Source organism: Colius striatus, chromosome Z (assembly GCF_028858725.1).
Source record: "Colius striatus isolate bColStr4 chromosome Z, bColStr4.1.hap1, whole genome shotgun sequence".
Classification (NCBI taxonomy): domain Eukaryota; kingdom Metazoa; phylum Chordata; class Aves; order Coliiformes; family Coliidae; genus Colius; species Colius striatus.
The window spans coordinates 25213317-25219290 of record NC_084790.1 but is presented as its reverse complement, the minus strand read 5'-3'; positions in this window follow the sequence as shown (position 1 = coordinate 25219290).

Sequence of the window (5974 nt, the reverse complement as noted above, 5' to 3'; positions counted from 1 at the left end):
GGCAATTAAGCCCTCTCTGTCCTCCAGGAGTTCCAAAGCCTGTGGTACTTAAGTCTAATCATGGTCTTTTTTCCCTGGATGGGCTTAAACCACAGCAAGTATACATTCAAAGAGTTGGAGAGACGTGACCATTTATGACCTAATTTCTTCTGGACTTCATTTAAGATACTGCTTCTCACTTATTTTCCTGTACTGTTTTAGTTAATCTCCAGCTCTCCATTAAAAATTGCTTTATATTTATGGTTTCCTAAATGCATTACAGATCTTTTAAAAATAAAAAAAAAAAAGGTCACTTTTCAGTCTCCAGTGGGTTTTCTGATCTTAGTTATATAAGCTACGTTACTTAGAAGCGACCTTGGGGCACAAAATGCCATGAAAAATAGTATGTTTCAGGGCCATCAAGATGATCAGGGGACTGGAACATCTTTCATACGTGGAAAGGCTGTGGGAACTGGGGCTGTTTAGTCTAGAGAAGACGAGACTGAGGCGAGATCTCACTAACATTTACAAATATCTAAATGGTGGGTGTCAGGAGGTTGGGGCATCTCCTTTTTCTATAGTATCTAGCAACAGGGCAAGAGGTAATGGGATGAAGCTGGAACACAAAAAGTTCCACTTAAATATAAGAAAAAACTATTTCACTGTGAGGGTGATGGAGCCCTGGCACAGGCTGCCCAGAGGGGTCATGTAGTCTTCAAGACGTGCTTGGACATGTTCCTATGCGACCTGATCTAGGTGAACCTGCTTCTGCAGGGGGGTTGGACTAGATGATCTCTAAAGGTCCCTTCCAACCCTACCATTCTATGATTCTATGATTCTATGTTTTAAAAGTATAATTAAAAATCTCAGTTTGCATATTAATTTGGTGTTACCATTTGAAATACCAAATTAGTTTACCTTCTCACCACACCCACACACTCTTGAAGGTAAAAGGAGAGAAAATTATTACCTCAGCAAAGAATAAATGGCAAGATGATGATGATAAAAGCGTATCTAATTTATAAACTTTATTCTCAGTACAAACAAAGTGGGAAATAGATGTGAGACCACACAAAGTCTTTAGGTGATGAATTTGAGTTACTTTCACCAGGGTACATTATTGTCTTAGTTGAAATTAAAATTGTGCCCTGAACCTCAGTAAAAAACCTACTGTACAAACACGAAGTTTTACTAAAGGAAAGCCAAAATGATGCTTACCTTTCAAACAGTTTACGTGTGTTACCTCCCCTTAAAAGCCATGATTTTTTTTCATGGATCTGGACCTGTTCAGAAGAAAATGTATAGATATATGAAGAATAATCTAAGTGCATCCAGTTCTGGAATACCTGTTTTCAATTTAAACTACAGAAATCTTACCTTGAACTTAGAAATACTGAGGAGCCTTGGATATTTACTCCTTCTACCTGCCACATGATGTAACCTCTTTTGTAACCTGGTTGCAGATCTACCTAGCACAACACTGGATATGATGCCCAGTGACTAGTGTATGTTTACCTGGTACATCAGTAGCCACTTTATTTCTTTAGCCTTAAGGACAATGAAAAGTTCTAACTACTTATATAAAAACCAGATTCCAGAATGTGGACATTTCCACTAAAACTTACCAGAATGTCTGCTAAATCTGGCAGACAGATTATTTTGGGAGCACTATGAACTTATTTTAGACAATTTCTTTAGTCTAAACACACTGTTTAAATCTCATCCCATTACAAGTTAAAGACTTGTCTTATGGCTGGGAGGTCCCGGAACCACCAACATTCCTTCTGGACATTTTGGGATCTGAATGGAATTATCTTCACTGGAGAAAATTAATAAATAACAAAGCTAGAGGAAAAGTGAAGTTTCAAGAATGTCTCAGTATTCTGGCTTTCAGAACAACACTGTATTGGCATGTTTGTAAGAGTCTATGAATTTGTGAGGTCCAAAAGTTTGCTTTAATAATTGTAGATCTTCATGCAATTGTTCTAACAGATTGAATAACTGAGAATTTGGTAAATCTAAAATGCCACATATGAGAAATTAGATTTGGCATTATAAAACAGAGGGCCTCATATTCAAAACAGGATGATCTGGGATGATTCAAGTACTGTGTCTCAGTTGCACTCCCAGGCTTACTGCTAATGTGACCCTTATTAAGATGTCCTTGCAATACACCTATCTAGCTGACTATCTCTTTGACTTTTTTGGCTGAGAGATGGGCCAGGTACGAGCCTATAAAGCTTCTTTTCCTACTCTACCAGCACTCTCATTTCACAGAAACAGAGGACAGTAGGTCACAGAATAACTTTTAAATAAAATATAGTGATTGTTAAATTTTATGCATACATACACATGTGCATGCATGTGTGATACATTCATGTTCCTCCCAGAATAGAAATTTCACATGTTAGTATCTGTTTGCAGCAGAGGTAAAACAAACATCTGATATATACATCAAGATACACATTCCAGTAAAAAGCTTCAGTCTATATGTGGATAGAAGATAACTTCCCTCAAATTTAAGAATGTGGGAAATCAGATCCCATGATCCTCTATCAGACAGTTTCTGTGGATTCAGACTCAATGCTACTTCTCTCTTGTCTTTTCTATCTTGTTACATTTAGACTGCACTTAAAATTTCTCATTCTTCTGGGCAATAAATGCAGGCCACAGGTTTCCTAATTAAAAATCCTGTACCACATGTGTCACCTGTATGATACATGCTGCTCCTGCTAGCACGCAGCACAGGATTCCTAGGAGGGCATATACCGACAGGCTGTGGCTGTGTCCACCTTGGGAACACATTCCTAACCTGGAGAAGTTAGCCAGCTGCAGCCCTCCTGAGATGAGGTGCTTTTGGACTACTGGGTTAAAAAGACATTTATGGGTTCTGTCTTCCGTTATTTTCTCAATTTGGTCCACAGCTCCTGCTGTGCCCTCTATATTATCCAGAACTAGTGAGTTCACGAGGTAATTATATCCTCATGGAAAAAAAAAAAAAATCCTTTTTTTTTTTTAATATAAACTTGGCAATAGTCACATTTGTGAATACTAATTAATTCCTGGAGATATTCAGAACTTTTTTGGGGATTGCCCTGAAGAAATTGCTAAAACTGGGTCACATCTGCCCTCTGAGATCCCTACCTGTTGCCATCTTTCATCTTATAATGGTTTCTTTTTGTTCTAGGTATTTAAAGCAGGATGTTATCAAAACAATTTTTTAAAAAATTTGAACATTGCCCATATTGCCCTAAGTACATGTCACAGGCAAACAGCACAACAGCACAAGGAGCAAGGAGAGTTCACCAGACACAACCCAAGTGGTGACTCTTAGCCTCTTTCAAGTACAGTGGTGACAGAGATCATTACCACTACCTGAAAAAACATGTTTGTGAGTGACATATTACACAGGGAAAAGAATAAAAAAATCTGTGGGAGGCATGCATGGTGTTCTCAGATCAGTTTTTGCAAATTTTAAACCTCAAAAATTACCATATGAAACCAGGAGAGGGCAATGAGCACACAGAATATTGTTGATAGCTGGTAAGGCCAGAGTACCAGAATGATACAATATTTTCCTCTTTTTAATCAAAGGGTAAATATTCTTTTCCCCCATCACTCGTTTTGAAGAAGCTTCATTTCTGAGGTTAAATAACATCATGTTGCATATGATAGGTGTAAGGGTCTCTCAAAATAACACAATGATTTCCACATCTGTCTTAGTAAAATAAAAAACAATTCAGAATTGCTGCCGACAGTTTCCTCTTGAGCTAAATGGAAGAATGTGTTTAACTGGATAAATTCCCAGAATTAATGCCACAGAAATTTGCATTTAAAAAAAAAAAAAAAAAGCCCAACAATCAGCATTTAGAAGTGGAAAACCATTGCAAAGATCTGTTCTAAGAAATTGCTTTCACAACAGTCTTTACATGAATGCACTCTCTGGCTTGCCTCTTTCCCAATGCACGTTATTTTTAAGAAGCTTATTTAGTGCATTTTGACCTGTTTCAGAATGCTTAACTTTTGGTGAACTTTGAAAAAATTATCTGTTCATTAACAAAATGAGGACAGCATTTGTTTGGTTTTCCCAGAAAGAAAGCTTGCTGCTCTATGTGTGGCTGCTAGGTCCACTGCAGACATAAACAACAATAAATTGAGCTTCTGGACTGAGGCATATAATTTTCTTAGTTTTCTTTAACAGGAAACTCCCTTTAAAAAAACAGGGTAACTTGTAACTTCAAAGATGCTGTGATAAAAATTAAATAAAAAAAGAATTGCTTTGGCTGAAACAAAAATAGCCTCCTCCAAAAGCAAATGAATAAGGTACATCATTATTCTCAGGGGTAAACAAGTGCAGGGGTTTAAACTCGAGGTGGTTTTTTATAGCTGAAGTAGAAATACATTCCATAAAAGAAAAATATTCTTCAGAAACTTAAGTCCTGATTTTTTATTTTTGAACCTTAATAATTTATGTGGTGTGTGTTGGATTCTGGTTTTGTCCTAAAGGTATTTGTTTAACGTTTTATAAAATAATATTTAAAGTCCTGAGGAATTCATAATACTTTCGGTATCCACAGGAGCAAACAAGCACATATTGCCTGCATACCTAATAGTCTAGTGGTTTACCGTACTGAGAAACTGCCCACCAAATTTTATGATTTAACTTCAGTGCTTAAGATTTTTATGGGTTCAAATGAGTTGAGTTTGTGTTTCTCAAGGGTATCACTATGTCACACAACATGCATGGTTTGTTCACTGCTTGAGACACGTTTCTGAAATAATACTTTAAAAATATCTGTATAGTTTATGTAAACATGATTTCTTGTGATATGAATAACAATGTGACCCTTTTCTGTTACAGAAAATGTCTGAATTATATATTGTATTCTTAAAGAGAACAGACTTTATTACTTATGAGAGCCTTACTTGTATAATTGGGATACTGTCACAGTGAGCAAACTAAAAATGAATGCAAAGTTGTCTCAATGGTATTGTAAAACCTAAAAAGATAAGAGATGCTGTCCAAATGCTATATAGCTGCTAATTATTCAAAAGACCAGGAATGAATGTTCCCATAGTCTCATTTTGTTTGCAGGCTTCTTGGGGAAGGATGTCTTGGTAGGATTTGATCAGATAAAGCACAGAAGTGCACCAGACCATCTGGAGTGCATAGGACTTGCTGGGACTGCACAGGTGAGACAGGATTGAGTCACAGTAACCACAATGGAAATGTGTCCTTTCTTTCTGGCTATATTTTAACCCTAAAGAAAGGAACTTGGACAAGTTTCCTCAGCTATGGGATACAGTTTCCCTGATACATTTTAAATCTGGCAAATCACCATGTAGGACTGAGTTCATGCAGCTCTGTGGTCCTCTGGTACCAGGGCTTTTTTGATCAGTTCCTCCTCACTAGTGTGCCTTTTCACTAGAATGTGGATTTTAAACTTAGTTTTATAAACTACAACTATGACCATGTGTCCTGAATGTAAATTTTGAGTAGTGAAAGAGATTTAATTTTTTGAAGTGATGCAGTATTCTTTCTGATCCCAGTGTTTAGAAAGCAAAATTCATGTAGCAAGAGAGAAGACATGGCATTTTCTATTAGTGCTTGTATTTGATGATTCCTTGAGAAAAAGAGTCAGACCATATGCAGCTGCTTGGATATCAGAACTTCCCAAAATGCTTCTGAGAGGTAAACATGTCTCTTCCCCTCAGCTAACACTCACTGCTGGTTTTGTCAGTCCAGTAGCACTCCGTTGTTTGGCACAGAAAATGCAAAGTTAGATAAATACATTTTCTGCACACCAGATGCCACATCCAAAATTGAGCCTTTAACAGCAACACACTCTTTTCTCACTGGTAGGAAACATGTGAAGAACAGTCATTCAGAAGACCAGATAATGGTAAGATTCATTTCAAAAGGTGCTTCAAAGCTGCTGCAGCTCCTCAGGACAACCCTGGCCATCCCTCATGAAGCAAGCAGACAGAAGGGAAA